The sequence below is a fragment of the Canis lupus genome, chromosome 4 (assembly GCF_048164855.1).
Source record: "Canis lupus baileyi chromosome 4, mCanLup2.hap1, whole genome shotgun sequence".
NCBI lineage: Eukaryota > Metazoa > Chordata > Mammalia > Carnivora > Canidae > Canis > Canis lupus.
Window position 1 is genome coordinate 23,007,686 of NC_132841.1, and position 18,635 is coordinate 23,026,320.

At 55.1% G+C, this 18,635-nt stretch overlaps 1 protein-coding gene and 1 long non-coding RNA gene across 2 annotated transcripts in view; one reads left to right on the forward strand and one right to left on the reverse strand.

Moving 5' to 3' along the window:
* The window catches only part of LOC140631987 (cadherin-23-like), a 283,795-nt gene that overhangs the window by 82,048 nt on the left and 183,112 nt on the right, over positions 1-18,635 (forward strand). The window lies entirely within an intron of this gene.
* LOC140631517 (uncharacterized) lies at positions 11,015-15,901 on the reverse strand. Its single transcript, XR_012029060.1, has 2 exons — positions 15,804-15,901; positions 11,015-11,443 (listed from the first exon to the last, which is right to left on the reverse strand). It is a non-coding gene; the product is annotated as an uncharacterized lncRNA (long non-coding RNA).

Consider the following 18,635-nt stretch of genomic DNA (forward strand, 5'->3'; position numbering starts at 1 on the left):
GCTTGTGCCTGACGTTCCCCCTGAGATGTCAGCTCTGCTCAAGAGAGTGTTGTCTCCCACGCCAGGAGAGGCAGTCCCTTGACAGGCCATATTAATTTATACCTTGGGGCCATGGTGCCCGGCGGCCCCCTCTGCATCTATAACCACCCACCTATTGATTTGGGAGAGGGAGACCAATAAATCATCTCAGGGGCTCTGGATCCTGCTGACCAGAGCCAGAGTGGTTTATTCTAGCCCCACACTATGCCACGTCTCTGTGCCCCTCAGTGAGCACCCTGAGGTGCTTGCACCTCCTCCGGTCCCCCACTGTCGGCACGATGACAGATACCTCCTGTCTCGCGGCGGGCAGGTGCCACAGAGCCCGCAGCAGCCAGGGCAGGGAGCGTTGTAGCACATGGGCACGTGCACACGGGCAGGGCAGCAGGCCAGCTGTTTCTACAGAGTCTCGAGGTGGAGTGGCGTGTGCGTGCGTGTGTGCACGCGTGCAGGTGATACGGTGTGTGTGTGTACCCACTTAAGTAATATCATCTTGTCTGTACCCGAGCAGTCTCACTATCTTTCATTTGTCCTGACGACAACCCGGTAACTTAGGGGAGAATTTTTCATCCCATTTTAGAGATGAGAGAAACTGAGGCCAAGTTCACCGACTTCTTCATGTCTTTCCGATCAAGTGTACTTGCAACTGGAGCCATAGAGTCTTGCTCCCTGTCGCCTTCAGCACCTCTGCATGTGTCGTTTCGTAGCTTTGCCGAGGCCTGCTTGTAATTTGCCCAGAGTTGCAGAGAGGAGGCCCCGATCCAGCCGGGGTGGGGGCAGACAAGCAGGGGAACCTGAGGCCTCGTGCACGGGCTGAGGGGACTGTCACACAGGCCCCAAACAGGCTGTAGCGATGCAGGGGAGAGGCTTCACTCAGAGCCCTCTCTGAAGTGAGGACCACCTCTGGAGGTCAGGACTCTGTCAGGGTCATAGTGACCCCCCTACCTAGTGACCTGCAGGGTTAGTGTGCCCCTGCCTCTAAGATGTGGGTCCCCAGCTGTGCACACACTATTGTTCTGTGAGAAGTAGAAGACCCATCCCTGCAGGTAGACACCAGCCCGCTCCCCCACGGAGCCAGGGACCCCGGGTTTCCCCATGACCCCCGCGACACCTCCTCCATCATGGCCATGGCCGTGAGCACCCTCCACCACTCTCAGCGAAAGGAAAGAGGGCAGCATGGGAACAGGAGACAGAAGGAGCCCAGATGTAATTAAAATTATTATTTTGTTTGAACAGTAATAATGTTCTTAATTACACCGGTTTCCTCGCCGATTCTAGCTGGGAGTCTTCGGGGGCTCATATAATTCTGTCGCAGTGGCTGCAGGACCCTCTGCCATGAATACGAAGCAGGGGGCCTATGTGCAGAGCCCAGCTCGCGTGCATTAGGGGTTCTCTGGCACATGACGGGACACCATTTATTGTCCCCCCCCCTTTAAATAAAGACCCTCTAAAAGGAAGGAGATGAGAGCTGGCTGCAAGGAGATGCTCCTGCAGCATCGTTGGGCTGCCAGCCACACCTGTCGTCTTCATCCCCTTTCTCTTAAATGGTCTCCTGTCTCCCGTGGTGGGGCCTGTGGCTGGAGGGGTCAGGTCTCCTGCCTACATCTCATTTCCTCCAGGCAGTGGGGGTCTCCTCAGACCCTGGATGGGCGGCAGGCTGATGAAACCGATGGTCGAAGGACCAGCTTTTGCTTTACCACATCCTGACTTGTGTTCCATCTGTGACATGGGGACCCTGAGCCCTACTGTGACACAAGGCAACAGAGCCACATGCATATAGGTTCTGACTCCAAACCAGGAGGCCATGAGCAAGATGCTTGGTCTTTCAGGGCCTCAGCTTCTCCATCCGTAAAATGGGGGCACATTGGAGTTGCATAACAGCTCAGGGAAAGCACATGTATGCAGCACCACACTCGTGGGGTAGGTGACTGGTATTCCCACTGCTATGAAAAATTCTCAGAGAGCTTCAGGAAAGTCACTTGGGGTCCAAGGAGCTTGACAGAGAGACTCCGTTGCCACGGCCTGATGGGTTGATAGCAGGGTGTGAGTGGTCAAGAGCTTACAGTCTGGTGGGAGACAAGAAACATGTGGGAAACATGAAATGAAAACATGACAAAGAAAACAAGGAAGCCGTCACCAAGAGATAAGTGGTAGTGGCCTGAGGACGTTCCAAGTGGGCTCCTTGGAACCAGCACCAGAGGGACCATCAGGGTGACTTGACCTAACCACACATTCTGTAGAGGTCAACCAAACCCGACAGAGGAAAAGATTTCCCCAGGGTCCCCACCACCACCACCACCCCCAGAAATCAGTGGCAAACCACTGAGACCTAAGGTGACCGGGGAAGATCCTCAGGGCATTGGTCCCCAGAAGCCATGAGGTCTCCGTCCCTCCCCTGGAGTTGCAGCGCTGTTTGCCCGGGTGGTCTGATGTCCAGAGCCAGGCTGGGGAGAGGGGAGGGGAGCTGCCTCCTGGGCTCCTACGGCCCCCACAAGCTTGAGGGCGGTGGCGGGGCGCGCAGCCTTCCGATGCGGGGCCCCGGGGCCCGTGTGACTGTGTTGCCTGACCTCCAGCATTGTCACTGCTCTTTGTTCTGGAGACCCTGGAATTTGGCCTTTATTTACCCAGACAAGTTGGGAGTATTGGCCGTAAGGCTTGCTGACAGGCCTGGCACCCTCTCATGACAACAGGCCCCACCCCACGGTGGGCCTGTGTGGGTATGTTTGCAGGCTGCCCGACCCACCTTGCCTTCTACCAGGGGTGGGGTGGGGGGAACAAGAGAAAGTGAGTGAGTGCTTGGTTGATGGAATTATTATAATTTCTCTGATTCCTTAGCAGCCTTTAATTACTTTGCAACTCTGCGGCGCTGGCTGGGAGCTGGGAGGCGCTGGGCTCTCCCTCTTTATAATAATAAGTGGAAGCCTCCTGTCCGGCTATGAGAAAGGCCGCTCTTCTCTCCGGATGCAATAATACAGCCGAGAGATTGCACCCAGGGCATAATCACTAGGTACGATGTAATCTTCCCCACTCACTGTCTTCATCACCCATCGGCCAGCCCACCTCCCAGGCGGGGGGGACTGCCAGCCACAGAGAGCCGAGTGTCCGGCTGCGTCCTTGTCCAGGAGGGTCACAGGCTCGGGATGGCCCCTCTCCCAGTCCTGCATCTGAGAAGGCCTTTCCCACTGACCCCTCCCCTCTCAGCAGCTCCCTGTCTGAGCCCAGCCCTCTCCTCCTGCCACTCTCAACACAAACCCTTCATGGTAGAAATCCATCCCATTAGGTGAGGTGAAGCCCCAGGCTTCCCCGGGCTTCCCGTCCTAGATCCTCACCGTGGGTGGCCGCTTTCCTGCTGCCCTGCCTTTGCTCATTCTGTGCCCTCCCCCAAGATGCTCTCACTCCTGCCCCCTGCACATTCCTCCTCCCTCCATTTAGCCAAATCCTATTCTTCCTTCCTTCCTTTGGAACAATAAAGTAGGGGAGGTGGGTACTGTGTCCCCATTTCACAGACAAGCAAGCCAAGGGTTAGCAAATCAGACTTGCCGGGTCACTTCTTCTGGAAGTGGCTGGCTGGGATCCGACCCCAAGCCCTTCACCTGGTCTCTCTGCTCGGCTTGAAGGCACAGGCTTGCTTTAGCTCCTGCCCTTGGAGTTGCTGCCTATACCCACTCCCTTCTGGTTTCTAAACCCCACTCCCAGACCCACCCTCTGCCTCCTGACCCTGGCTTGACCTTTCCCATCTGCGGTGGCCCCAGGACCCCACTGTGGGCAGAAGAGGTTTAGTCACATGCAGCTCTGGTTGCTGAGCCTTCCTGGGGCTGGCCCATCCAGAGGCAGCTCCTCCTGTCTTGGTCGCCTTAGAGTGGTGGGAGTTGTACCCTGGAGGGGGCTGGAGCCCCACTGCCCACAGCTGGGAGGCCTTTGTGGGGAACCTTCCACCTCCAGGGCTGAATTTGCCTCTCCTTGGTAATCCTGGGTCAGTCCTTGTCATCGGGGACAGGACAGAGAGGAAGCCTTGAGCTTAAAGCCTTAGGTGAGTGGGACAGATTAACCCCTGGAGTATTTTCTCCGATGCCTCCTTCCCCACCAGCTTTAGGAGTTTTCTTTTCTTTTTTTCTCTTTTGGAGTCTGTGTATTTAAGCATATGTACAGAGAAATGAACAACCGTAAGTGTTCAGTTTTATGAATCATCGCAAAGTGAACGTAGTTGTGTAGTCACACCTGCATCAAGAAACAAACTTTCTTGCACCTGGAAGCGTCTATGATTCCCAGTCTCTCCCCCTAAGGGTTACCACCATCCTGGCTTCTATCCCCACGGAATACGTTTGTCCGTGCTCAACCTACGGTATATGTTCCGTTTGGTTCTTATTACCACCTAAGCTATGGAATAGGTGGCTTCCTTTCAGAGGTCACTTCTCATGTGTGAGAATCAGTGCTGAGGTTAGTGGTTTGAGTCCTGCTCTCACTGCTTCCACTTGGGAGACCCTGGGAGATGTGTCTCTGCTCTAGTGTGTGTGGCGCAGATGCAGGGTTGCCACTGTGCTCCTCCTGCAGTGCTCCTCTGCCAGGGCCTGTGATGGTGTGTGTGTGGTGCTCAGCTGGCAGCCTGCATGCAGAGATCCCGGAGGGACCCTCCCCTGCAGGTACAACCTCTGGGCAGAGTCCCCTGGGAGTGGGCTCATCTCTGCAGGTGGATGGACCTGTCCAGCTGCTGGGACAGGAGGATGCAGGGGCAGGGGTGGCGGGCAGTTACAGGAAGCTAAATGCAGCCAGCAAAATACAGGCTGAGAAGAAGGAGGCAGAAACACAGCAGGAGGACACTTTTCCCCACAGTGCCTCTTCTGGGCCCCACAGGAGTCCTTCAAGTTGGTAAGAAGAGTCTGATTATTCTCATATTATAGCCAGAGAAATGGACCCAGAGAAGTCAAATGACTTGCCCAAGGTCACAAAGCTCGTCCTGGATTTTGTCCTCACTTTACTGTCCCCCCAGAACAAGTCTAAATGCATTCTACCCCCAGCTTGTCCACTCGGGGTTTGGGTTTAGTGTGTCTGCTGCCTTCAGAGGAGCCGGCCTTGAGTCTGAAGAAGGTGGAAGGAGGAGGGTGTTTGGTTAGGAGGGGGATTCTTCTGTAGTGACCTTTATTGTGCACCTTCAGCCTCCCACAAAGCTGTGGCTTATATCAGCAACCCAATCTGAGGTCTGCACAGAAAAACGCAAAAATCTTTAAAGGCTTCTTAGCAGCTTGAAGTAATTGTTTTTTTTTTTTTTTTTTTCTTTCCCTTACCTGGGCAGGGTTGGGGCAGGTCCAGGGCAATGGGAGAAGAATAAGGAATTCTTCTAAAGCAGTGTCTTTCTCCCCACGTCCCCAAACCATCAGATCCCCCAAATTCAGAGACTGCCCAACCTTTAAAAAAAATCCCCCCAACACAACCCAAAAGATTGGGGTGGAGGGAAATGCAGCAGCAGCTATTGGGGCGGAAAGCCCTAAATGGTGTGGAAGTAATGTCTAAAGTGTGCTGGCGATTACAGACATTTCCACGGAGGCACGCTCAGGCTGCATGGGTCGGCGCCAGCAGCGCTGGGGAAATAAATAAATAAGTGAGCCAGCGTTGGAGAGCCCGTTAACTGTTGCTGTGCGGAAGGGAGGGATGCAGCAGGTTACTGGGGAGGGTGGAGGGAAGGTAGGCGCATTCATTCATTCCTCCATCCATCCCATTCATTCCACTGTTCTGAGTCCCTGGGAGGTACCAGGGATGTTGCTAAAGCCTTTCTGTGGTCGGTAGCCAGATTCCCCCAGGCTGGTGGGGTCTGATCCCAACCGCCCCCCCCCCCCCCAAGCCAGCCTCCCCTTGACTCTCCTGCATCTCTGCCTTCTTTCCAGTTCCTGGGAGCACCCACCCTGCTACAGGGTCTTTGCATGGTGGTACCCTCCCTTTCTTCATGAAGTCGTATATCCCTTGAGATCTACAATCCCTGATGGATCTTTTTTTTCCCAGTATGGAACAGATTCTCACATTCTGGGTCTTCAGAGCACCATAGCTCTGATCTTGAGATGTAAGGACTCGCTCATTTATAGGACTGTTTGGTCTCTGTGGGCCTCCCAGGTGAGATGGTGGGCTCTGTGAGAGCAGGGGCATGTCCATCTGACCATCTACCCATCACTGGACCCTCAGGACCCAATGCCCAGGGGGTACTTAGTAAAGATTTGTTGCATGATGCCATTGATACCACTTGCCTTCGGGAACTTCTCTTCCTTCTCTCCTCTGCAGCCCATATCCTTTCAGGGAGAAATTCCACAGACCAGTCCTTGGTGTGCTCTATTCCCAGGGCCCACCTCAGAAGTGCTGGCAAGTTCCCCACCAAGGCCTTCGGTCTGTTGGAGGAAGCTGCTGAAGGGACTGGGGTATGATAGGTAGAGGAATAGCCCCAAAGAAAGGAAAGCCCCACATCCTGATCCTGGGAACCTCTGACTATTTCACATGTGGCAAAAGGGACTTATGCAGGTGTGATTAAGGACCTCTGTGAGGAGATATCCTGGTTTTTCTGCAGGCCCCATGTAATCCAACGGTCCTTATCAGAGAGAGGCGGGGGAGTCAGGAGAAGTGACAGTAGAAGCAGAGGTCAGTGGGACGCCTGGGTGGCTCAGGGGCTGAGCACCTGCCTTTGGCTCAGGTCGTGATCCCGGGGTCTTGGGATCGAGTCCTAGATCAGGCACCCTCCAAGGAGCCTGCTTCTCCCTCTACCAATGTCTCTGCCTCTCTCTCTGTGTCTCTTATGAATAAATAAATAAAATCTTTAAAAAAAAAAAAAGAAGAAGAAGCAGAGGTCAGAGAGAGGTTTGAAGGTATCATGCTACTGATCTGACCATGGAAAGAAGGGGCCACGAGCCAAGGAACAAGAGTGGCCTCTAGAAGCAGGAAAAGACACAGAAACAGATTCTCCCCTAGAGCCTCCAGAAGGAACACAAGGGGTATTAACCCCTTGATTTTGGTCCCATAAGACCCATTTCAGACCCTGGCCCCCAGAACTGTAAGATGATAAACTTGTGGTAATGTGTTAGAGCAGCCATAAGAAGCTGATTCAGAGTCCTCTGGAGGCACAGCAGTAGGAGCATGCCTTCTTCAGTGCACCCCCAGCACACCCCAAACTCTAGATCACTTGTTCCTTTGGGCCGCTTCTGGCAGGAGGACTGGTGTCCCCAGAGGTGGGCTGTCCAGATGTAGGTGTGAGGCTGGTGGTCGTTGGGGATGATCCATGAGGGCCAGGAGCTGGGGAGGGGCCCTGCAGAAATCAGGAGGGGTGAGTGTGGGTGAGCCCAAGAGCCCATGTGAGTGTGGAGAGGGAGAGCTTTTATTTATTTTATTTATTTATTTATTTATTTATTTATTTATTTATTTATTTATTTATTTATTTTTAAGATTTATTTGCTTATTTGAGAGAGAGAGAATGTATGAGCTGGGGGAGAGGCAGAGAGGAAGAGAGAGAACCTCAAGCAGACTCCCCACTGAGCACAAAGCCTGACAGTCTCATACCCTGAGATCATGACCTGAGCCAGAATCAAGAGCTAAACACTTAACTGGCTGAGCCACCCAGGTGCCCTGAGAGGGGGAGCTTTTAGATGAGTCGGAGAGATTGGTGCTGGAAGGGACTACATCCCAGAGCTGGCCACGGTGCTGCTGGGCCCCCAGGAGCCCTCCCATTACACAGAGGTGGGCTTAGTAGGCACCAGAGTGCTGGAGACCCTCTTGGAGAGCTTGGCCACTGGGTGCCAACCAGCCCAGAAACCAGAGAGAGAGAGCTGGGGAGTCCCTGCTTGGCTTGCTGCTAAAGTGTAATGAAGGCAGGAGCGTCGATTCCGCGTGCCTGACCCCACCCTCATTCATTCATTCATCAGACATTGCCGGGGTGCCTGCTGGATGCGAAGCCCATGCTGGGTGCTCGGGACACGGGAGAATGAGCCATTGGTGCCCGGCCCCCAGGAGATCCTGGCTGGGCCCTGCTCACCCACAATGGCACTCTTTAATAAAAACGGGATAAGAGGCCAGTGCTGGAGGACCTGGCCAGCCACTGCCAAAGCCTGGCTCTCTCTGGGTCGCCGAGGGGTAGAGCAGAGCCATCCACCCAGCCCAGCTCTGGCGCTGCAGCACACCTGAGTCGTGCCTCCAACCTGCCCCGTCCTGGCCCCTGAGCCCCTTGTGGCATGCGGCATACGTGTATCTTATCACGTGCGTCTCCCTACAGGCAGCAGAATTGAACAAACAAGCTCTAAGTGAGCTTGGCAAATTGATTCTCTCTGCTCCGTCCCACCCCTCCACCACCCTGCCCTGCTGCAGCCTGGGTTTTACCTGCAGGCCGCTCTCAGTATGGGCTGGGGAGGGAGGGGGCAGGGACTGGAATGGGTCTGAGGCAAGCAGAAGGACCCCCCACACACACCTGCTTCATTATATCTGAGGTGGGTAGAAACCTCACAAGATAGAACAGGCCCTCCTGGAGGGTTCACGGGCATTCCTGAGGAGGCAGCAGGGCACGGGCCTTCTAGAAGGCCTGGGCTGGGCTGGGCTAGTGACCACACCTTCTACTCCAGCCCCTGTTTATACTTGTCCAATATGTGGATCCTCCTGGTCTCAAGTTCTAGGGTTTATGATCTGATTAAAGGTAGGATATGTACCTTACAATCCCTTGAACTCATAAGCTCCAGAGGTACTGGACATAGGGGAAGCACCAGTAACAGCCATAATGACAGTACAGGAGACTGTGCGTGCCTTCACATGTGTACCTTTTATAGCTGACCTATAGGTGCTAGGATTTTTCCCATTTTTAAGATGGAGAGCCTGGGGCTCAGTCGTACACCCCCATACGTTGTTGCCCCTCTGTTGACAGTGAGGCTAGGGGCCGAGCTGTGCAGGCGTTCTCATCTAACACGTGGAACAAACGTGCCCTGGACACTCAGGGCCCCCTAGCAGGCCGCAGACCAGTGTGAGACTTCGGGGCTGTGGCTCCTCACAGTCCTCTGAGGTCTCCCCAGGACAGTGCTCAGGGCCACAGCCAGCATGGCCAGCCTAGAGAGCCAGGAGGGGCCGTGTTCCTGGAGAGACAGCCTTCTCACCCTGCACCAGTGCGCGCATGCATGCACACACCTCCAGCGTGACATCCGCCCTGCCTTCTCCTGCCCTGAGCATCTCCCTCACAGGTCAGCGCCCCAGAGTGCTAAATCATGGGCAAATCGGCCACAGCCAGTGGGAGGCCAGGAGGACACAAGGAGGGGACGCTGCCATCCAAGCCATTAACATCAAGCTGGCCAGGTGAACAAGCCCTTAGAGATGTGACATGGGACGGGACACACACGTGGAACATGTGTGCTCACTGGGAATCACTGAGCATGCAGGATTCATGGCATGGCCACTTGGTTATGCCTCCCCATGAGAACAATTTGCAAATGGCCACAGTCACCTCAGGTGTAAAGTTGAGAGAAGAGGTGAGCCAGTTTCTGCCTAGAAGCTTTGGACTAGAGCAGACCTCGTCTCCCTGCCGTCGTCCCCGGACAGCAGTGTATCTTAAGGGAACTGCACTGAGATCCTTCCGAACGTCCTTGGTCTCCCTGGGTCTCAGTGTACCCACCTCTACAGTGGGGTTCATCACCTTAGCTCTAGCGAGTTCCCCGGCTAGTCAGGGCTGTTGTAAGAACAGCTGAGCCAAGGATGGGATGGCATGTATACCATGGCGCCAGCTTGCTGGGTCACGGCCCTGCTGAATGATGCCATTGGGTCATTGCATGAAGAGGGGCTCTATGTGGCATTCCTGCCCCCAGGCAGGGAAGACAGAGCTAGTGTTGTGACACAGAGGACCATCACAGAACAGGGGCTCAGTGTTCCTTCCCCAAGGCCGAGGGCCGAGCAGGCCCAGCAGTCGATGAGCAGAGGTGGGCACACGTGTTGGAAGCCCGGGGCCGGGGACCCCAGGAGCCTTCTTTGTGCAGCTGTGCCTTGGGATGGGTCCCTTCCCAGGGTCTCACCTGGAGGGCTTGCAGGCAGGCAGGCAGGCCTGTCCCTTCTGCACGGCTGGCCTTGCAGCCGGCCCGCAGCAGACACGGCTTTTTTGTTTTTGGTTAAAAAGCCTCATTGGAGCGTTATGATATTGGAATGTGAAGGGTAATTGAGCTGAAAGCTATTCTCTTCCTGTGACCGGCACGATAGGAGTGATTGAGGCGCCCAGGCCTGCGCACCAGCCTGGGAATCCTGATGAAAGGTCTGTGCAGAGACGGGGGTGATAGATGGAGTGCAGCCAGGCCCCCCGAACCCTTCCTCCTCTCCCCAGAGGCCCAGGCCTGCCCTGCAGTGCACTCCCCTGAGACTCTGAGCTGCCAGGCCGGGCCTCCACCCACCTGGAGGAGATGGGCAAGGACTCGGGTGCTGGCAGAGGGTCTCCAGTGACAGGTCCACGAGGAGAGGGCTGGGCATCGGACTCAAACCAGCAGAACAGCCTGTTGCCCGCAGCCTCTGCTTCGCCTCTTCCCGACAGGACTCATTCCTGCCCCTACTCTACAGAGGGGCCTCTCTGTACCTTCTGCTTCTCTCTCTCCCGCCACGTTCTAGCCTACACAGTGTCTGGACAACCCCAGGGTTTTCTAAGCCGTTCTAATGCACATAGGAATCACCTCTGACGATCTGATTAAAATGCAGATCCTGATTCAGTAGGTCTGGCGTGGGGCCTGAGACTGTTTCCCCCATGCTCCCGTGTGATGCCAACATCACTGGTCCTCCCACCTCGCTTTGAGGAATAAGGTTCTAGGAAGAGGTCAGGGCATGGGTCCAGCAAGAATGCTCCAGATTCTGAGTGCAGAGCCCAGCTGTGAGGGGACACTCAAGGAGACAGTTCCTGAGCAGGGCTGCCCTCTACGGTTGTACTGGAAGAGCAAGAGCAAGGAGGGGAGGGCTGGTGAACTCCAGCCCAAGTGTTGCTCTTTTTTTTTTTTTTGTAAGATCATTTGCTTATTTATTTATTTGAGAGCAAAAGGGAAGGGCAGGGAGGAGCAGAGGGAGAGGGCCCAGCTGACTCCTCTCTAAGCATGGAGCTCGACATGGGGCTCAATCCCATGACCCTAAGATCATGACCTGAGCTGAAATCAAGAGTCAAATGCGCAACCGACAGAGCCAACCAGGTGCTGCTCTTGAAGCTGGGTAGCCTGGAGCTGGGTGGCATCACCTGAAGAAAGGAGCACATTTTTCTTGGCAGAGAGGGTGGTTCACTCAACCAAGCACAGGGCAGGGTCCACTCCGAAGGGGCATGGTTTTCTCATTTTGTACAAAGGCAGCACTCAGGCCTTGCCCTCCGACTGAAAGCTGGCACCGCCTGCCTGCTTCCACACACCTGCATCTTCCTCCATCAGGCTGCGTCATCTCACAGCTTCTCCTAGCAGGATGCAAGTCCAAGGAAAAGGGAGACTGGAGTGCATTACACTCATGCTTCCAGACTCCACTTCGCCCTGCAGTCAGTCCAGCCCCTTGGGGGGGGGGGGGGCTCTGGCCTTCTTGAGACACAGATCCTCTCCAGCCTCCTGCTGCCTCCTTGCCCAGAGAACTCAGCTGGAGGGGTCAGGCTAGGACAGGCCTTTCTGTCCCAGCCTGGGGTGGGGATCAAGTCTGCTGTAGGGAGGGGGTGTCCTTGAGGAAGGATACTCTGGCTCACCCAAAGCCAGCCTATGCCCTCCCCCAGCATGTACACACACACACACACACACATGCATACCATGCTCAGTCTCTCCGCGTGGCCCATTATTAATTGCCACGCAGGCTGAGCTGAATGGGCCCCATCAATATGTGTTCGAGCAGCTTCAAGGAGCTGGGGCCTTTGGTGGGACGCCACAGCTTATCTCTCCCAGCCAGGCTTTCCCTGCACAGGACTCCACTGGCATATAACAAGCCCTCCTTGGGGGCTTCTGGCCCGAATGCCAGGCCCAGCAAAGGGAGAGAAGCCCACCCCTTCCTGGCTCTGCCCTGCAGGCTCCCCGCTGAGCACAGGCCTGCTTCTTACCCTGTTGGTGCCTGCAGACCAGGGCGGGGGGCCTCTCTGTGGCAGCAGAGCCACAGTCATGGGCAGGCTTCTGCAGATGCCATGCCCATTTCCCACCACTTCCAACCTGGCCCGAAGGGCCCCCTTTCCCCCTTAGACTTGACTTCCTTCAGCCTGCTATGCCAAAGGTTGCAATGGTGGTGTCATTCTTCTTGCCTGGTGGCATGTCATTGGTGGGCAGATGTGTGAGGCTGGGTCTCTGGTGGTCTTGCAGGTGGGCAGCAGAGCCTCATCGTTCCCAAGCACCTACCTTCCCTGACAGCCTCTCCTCTCACATCCAGTTGACTTGGGTTGACATTCATAGCCCCTCTGACCATCAGAAGAGGGAGGAGTCCAAATGCTTATTTTTTTCACCTCTCTGTCCCACTAGTGAATAATGTGCACAGAGCATGCTTACCAGACAGTTAGGGCTTATCAAACACATCTCATGTGCCAGGGACTATGCTCAGTACTTTTTAGGCATCATTTCATTCTCAGACCACCTTGGAGAAAGGTGCGTTCAATCTTCTCATTATGCAAATAAGGAAGCAGAGGCCCAGAGATGTTAAGTGACTGCCCAGAGTCACAGAGCTGGCTAGCAGACCCCACAGAATGCATGACAAATACAGTGCCTCTGTGCAGACACTCTCCTGTGACGTGGAACTCTCAGCTTTCTGGGGTCATGCAGAACAAATTCAGGCATCTCAGAATTGTAAGAAAATTCTTCCTATGTTGGGCTGGAATATGCTTACCTGCCATTTGCACCCCATTGACCCAGGTTTGATGGCTGGGATTAGGGTTCTTATGTGACAGTGCCACCATGGGAGGCTGCCATGGATTGAACCCACCTCCTCGGTCCATTAGCACCCACATGTGAGCCTCTGGCCTGCTTGTGATGTGCTTGACAGGAACCAGGGGGCCTCAGAGTAATCTCTTCTTCTCCAGAACCCCCCTACTTGTAAACCCCTGTGCCTCATCGCCTCTAGCTTTTTGACAGGGGAAATAGTACCCTTGTCCCCTGGAGGTCATAGCCTAGTGTCCCCTGTTCAGAATTTTAAGCCCCCTTTGTTGGAGGTCCCCAGACACCATGGGTACTAACCCTCCCCCCGAAAATACTGTAGTTTCTTAGGTTCTAAGATATCCATTTGCCCGTCCTTCCAAAATATGTGAGTTGGGATTCATCTGAATTAGGCACCTACTACAGCCTTTGTCTGCACCAACAATGACCACAGTCACCTCACCAGAGTGTGACGGCTCTGTTGCTCCTTCACGCTCTCCTCCCCAGGAAATGGCCCAAGGCCCCGGCCCTTAGAAACATGGGCATGGCTCACCCCTCCTAGCCCCAGCCAAACCAGGCTGAGTGGAGGTGGACACTGAGGCAGGAGTTGAGGACAGGGAGCCTCCAAAGGCCATCACTGCCCTGATCCTCTCAGCCATAGATGACACCCTGTGCAGGCAGGAAGTGCCGAGATTTTAGATTCCTAATCGTGGCCTGCTTCAGCGATAGTGTGATATCCCAGCCCCAGTCCCTTTGGACCAAGATTTTCCTCATCCCCTGACCTCTGAGTGTGCAAGTCAGAGCCAAAGAGGGGAGCAGCAGTGGTTAAGTTTTGCATTCTGCTCACAAGTTCGGTTTCTAAGGAGTTGAAGGGTTTGAGACTGAACTGAGTGTCTCTCAGTCTTGTTCAGAAGACCCTTAGTCCTCAGGGAAACTGCTAGCTAGGCAGCCCCTCCCAGAAAGAGGCTGACCCCTGCTGTCCACAGCCAAAGGCAGAAGGAGCTGCTTGGGAGCCGAGACGGAGACCCCTCCAGGGTCCTGAGACTTGGGGAGCTGAGTAGCTTGAGACATCAGGACCTTTTGGAGGGAAGCCAGTCAGCCCCCTCCGTTCCCCACTCCAGCCCTTCCCAGAAGTCCTCAGGCAAGAAGGCTCTAATTGATGAACTTGTTCCTCTGTAGCTGTCACCCGTCTTCCGTTCATTACAGCCCCATCTGCCTCTCACTAAGGCTGCTCTCCTGCCAGCCTCCCGGCTGGTCTGAGGGAGCCAGCACATGCGACAAGAGCAGCTGGGATCTGAGGCCCCGTGATTATCTTGGAGAGTCCAATCAGGGTAATGGCAGGTCCTCCTTTAAGGGAACTGAGTGTCAGGATGGGGGGGCGGGGGGTGGGGGGAGACTTGAGGTGGTTAACCCTTAGCCATCCAAAGCTGGAGGCTGGGGCCACAGCCAGGCACACCCCAGTAGCACAGCCCTGCCAGTGGGCCCTCCCTGAGGTTACTTGGAGCGCCAAGGGGCTGGCCTGAGACTCCCATAGCCTGGCCTTTTGAATCTGTAACCCTGAGCTTAAAGTCCACAAGGCACCAGAGCTTTCAGATTAGGAGCATTACATTTGATTGCTGGCAAGTATTTTTAAGTGTCTGCATGTGCCCAGACCACGGGGCATGACGCCCCATGATGTTCTGCATTTCCTGGGAAGGGGGGGGGCTCCAACTCTTGGTAGAATGTGGATCCCTGGTACTGCTCGAGTCCTAGATGACACCCTGTGAGTGTGTGATTGAGCAAATCCGTGCTCTGGAATCCTAAGTCCCCTCTGATTCTAGTCCCGCCTTTGCCACCAGCCAGGTGGCTTCGAGGGTCACTTACTACTGGACTTTGCACAGTGAGGATATTATCACCTCTTTGCCCACCTCACAGGGCTAGGCCCTGCCATGCTGTATTTGGCCTTGGATTTTATGGGTAGTAATTTCAACAAAGACTGGCTCCTGGGATATGAAAGACGCATACAACGCAGCCTTGGTGTCCAGGAGCCTCTAGTGTCATGAGGGAGACCCACAGAAACCCACACAATTGTGAACCCAGGCCAGCTGCACAGGACACATGCAAACACCCACTGGGGGCTGCAGAGGCTGAAAGGCACTTAGTGGAGGGGAGGGGCGGGTAGCCTTTGCTGAGCTGGAGGGGAAAGGGAGCCCAGGCAGGGGGGCAGCACAAGGAGAGCCCTGGAGGTTGGAAGGACCAGCTCTGCTTGGGGAACAGTAAGGAGAAGGTTCTGGAACAGGCCCAGTGGACATAGTAAAAAACAGATTGACTAGAGCCACAATATCAAGGACCCCAAATATCCCAGTCAGTGGTTTGGACTTTCTCCTCTGAGGCAGTGGAGAGGGGTGGAGGGCTTTCGTGCCAGGGAAGGATGCAGGCAGGGCTGAGCTTTGGGGCAGGGTCTCTGGTGGCTGCAGCATGGCTGGATGGGGTGGCTGAGCTAGGTGTGCAAAGAGTCTCAGCTCTCAGCCACCCTCGTTACAAACTGTCTAAATCTATAACTCCCTGTTTTAGAAAAGGCACTGTCCCACTTCCCGTGTCCCTGCATTATTTTTTCCTGAGGTTTCAGAAAACATCTCCTTTGAGGCTCCCACTCTTCCCTCCTCATTCCTGGCCAGGCTCTGAATTTTAACCATTCTATTTTCTTTACCGATTTTATGATAAACAGCCAATGTTTTCCGACGCCTTTCCTAAGTGTGTCAGGCTGTCCCTCAAGGCACTGATGCGTCCCTTCGCTCCGAGATGCCCAATCTCTTCCCCACCCGGATACGTGATTGTCCCCAGATCCCGCTGGTTCCTTCCGAGTGGCCGGCAAGGCTCCAGCCCACCCCAGATCCATAAAATTTGGGGGCGAGTGTCCATCATCTCAGGCTGAATCTGGGTCACTCTGGCTCATAAACTCACCCGTGGAACAGGCCCCCTCAACTCTGCCAAGGGACATCTGTCCTGATTTTCACGTTTTTCCTGCCACCTCCACATCTGGAAGGGCTGGCTGCCCCTGGCAACCCCTGAAGCACCACCATTCCGCCGAGCAGAACATGGCATCGCTGTGGAATCCTCCCCGCTCCCCCCCCGCACCACCCCGGCTTGGCGGCCACCCTACCCCAACTCAGTCTTTTGTTGTTGACAGAGAAATGAAATAAGTTTATTTAAACCTCCCTGAGCTGGGTACATCTTGAATGCCTTTAATATCTACCGTTCAGAAGAGTCTTGCCAGCTTGAGAAGCACACCCATGTCCATCCCCCTCAAAAGGCTGCTGCCGCCCCCAGCCACATGAGAACTCATAGGACAGTCAGCCCAGGTCCCCTGAAATGTTAGACCCCGGGGACATTTTCAGGGTCTTTCCCTTGCCCTGACTTCCATTCCTATCGGCTCTGTTCTGTGGATGGTAATCAGCACCTTGGCTGGATGCCGAAGGTAGGGCAGGTATAGACACTGCCACAGGCTACTTCGCTTGGGGATCTGAACTCTGAGGTCTCGGAGCATCCCCTCCCCCAGCGCAGACAGGCAGAGGGAAAAGGTCCTTTCCGACAAGAGAGCCAGTAGTGCCTGGCCTGATGCCCGAGGAGCCCCCGTCTTCCCCTCCCCGCATGGGTGGCCAGGAGAGGGTCCCTGGGGACCGGGTTCACTCTGCTGCCGGCCTCTGTCCTCTGAGGCTCTTCAGGGAAGCATGGCTGACTGCGTGCTCCATGCCCAATCTCTTCCATCCAGACTGCTCATTGCACTTTTTATGGCTTGGAGCTGGTGGTTTATGGAGCAGGAGAAAGACAGCAGTAGAACTGAAGGAAGGGCAGACTGGTTGGGGGCGGGGTGGATGGTGCTTATAACCTCTGGTTAAGCCCAAAGACATTGTCTAAATTATGGCCCGTGTCTTCCTTCATCCCCATTTTGCATTCCTGATCAGATCATCATTTTCTGCTGGGAGGGGGTGAGCTCTCCTCCCCTCACACAAGGCCCAGGACCCACCTGCCCTCTTGGGTCTTGTTCTAGGTGGCAAGGGGCTTTCAAAGCCACAGGCATCAAGAGTCTGCTCATTGCTCAAGTTGACCCTGACTCACAAATATATTGGGGTTCATGGCATCACAGAAGGCTTTGTTCCACATCCTGGGAGCCCAAGAAAACTGCTTCATGTTGAGACCATTCAATGGGTTGCAAGAGACAGGAAGAAAGCTCGGTTGGTGGACAGAGACCCATCATAACCGGCTTTTACTGTATGGAGTTTCATGGGGTGGGATTTGCCTGTGTTCTCCCCGTAGAAGGGTGTGAGTGTTCTCCATGCCCAGGGGCATTTGCCCTGGAGCTGGCCAGCTGGAGGCGACTGACCCCTGATGTCGCCTCCTCCAGGGCAGGTTAACCAGGCTTGGTTAATAGGGCCAGGGCATAGCTGGGGCCCATCCTCACCCATGTGCCCTGGGACATGGTGATTCATGACAGGCAAGGGGCATCACATCTCCACTTCGTCACCCAGAAGTGCTGACCATGCAGCTCTCTGCATGTGGCATTGAGTTTGGACACTGAGGAAAGTGCCCCCTAAACTGAAACAGACACCATCAGCCCCAAACAGTCTGAGAAATCACTGAGGAAAAGCACACTGTCTCGGCCGAAGTCCTTCATCTGCGTGGCTGCCTGGGCTCCACCCTGGCTGGGTATCAGAGGGCAAGCAGAAGGGCAGGTCCCCTGAGCCTCGGCATGGCCCCTGGCCTCAGGTCACCTGTGTTCCCATCACAGGAAAGAGAATCTAAAATAGAAGGACTGCATGGGGACAGGGAGATAGAGGGGAAGGGTCACTCTGCGAGGTGGGTGCAGGCTGTGGGAGCTGCTGGGGAGACCTTTGAGGGCCTGTGGGTGCAGAAGGGCCCCCGTGGAAGGACTGGAGGCTCCCTTGAGCTTGAGGTAGGGTCTGGACAGAGTCTGAGGTGAGGAGAGGGCATGCTGTGGGAGGTAGGCAGAGGCACAGGGGTGGGGAGCGCGTGGTGTGGTTGGGGCTAATGAGGGGGTGCTGGCGTGACCAGACGGGGAAGGCACTCAGGGAAGGGGGTTGCTGGATCCAATGGGAGGTACAGGCTGTGGAGGGCTTTGAAAGGCATGCAGACCATTTGCTTTCTGTGCAGTGGAAATAGTGAGCCTCTAAAGGCTTTAGGGTGGTGGCATGCCACCCAGGAGTGGATCGGGAGGAGGACTGGCATGAAACAAGGCGAGTGGCCATGTCCGCAGGGTGTGGACTGCAGCTTCCACCTGGAGTGAGGCGGGGGGCCCACTCCAGGGCGAGGCAGATTTGAGGACAGTGGGTCATGGAAATCCACCACTGATCATCCCTCCACAGTCCTCTTCCATCCAAACCCAGAAAGGGGATCAGTGGGGCCTGTGATGTGACAGGGGAAAGGTCTTCATGAGCCAGTGTCACAACAAGGCAAGGAGGCCGGGAGCCCGTGTGTCTGAGGTGGTGAAAGGACTCATCAGAGCACATCAGTCACTGAAGGTGAGCATCCCAGCGGTGCTCCTCATGCCATAGGAGGCTTCATTGCCCTGGAAGGTGGGTAGTCAGGCCTATAAAACTGGGACAAGAATTCAGGCTGTTTGCATATTTGTTTGCAAGACTGTTCTCGAAGGTTCCATCTTCCTTTGACACCGTACATTTGACAGGCCCGCAGCAGGAGCCAGTGTTCTCCACTCAACTGGTCCCCACCTTCTACCTCATGGGGCCCAGAGCTGAGGGCCAAGAGGTAGGAGCAAGA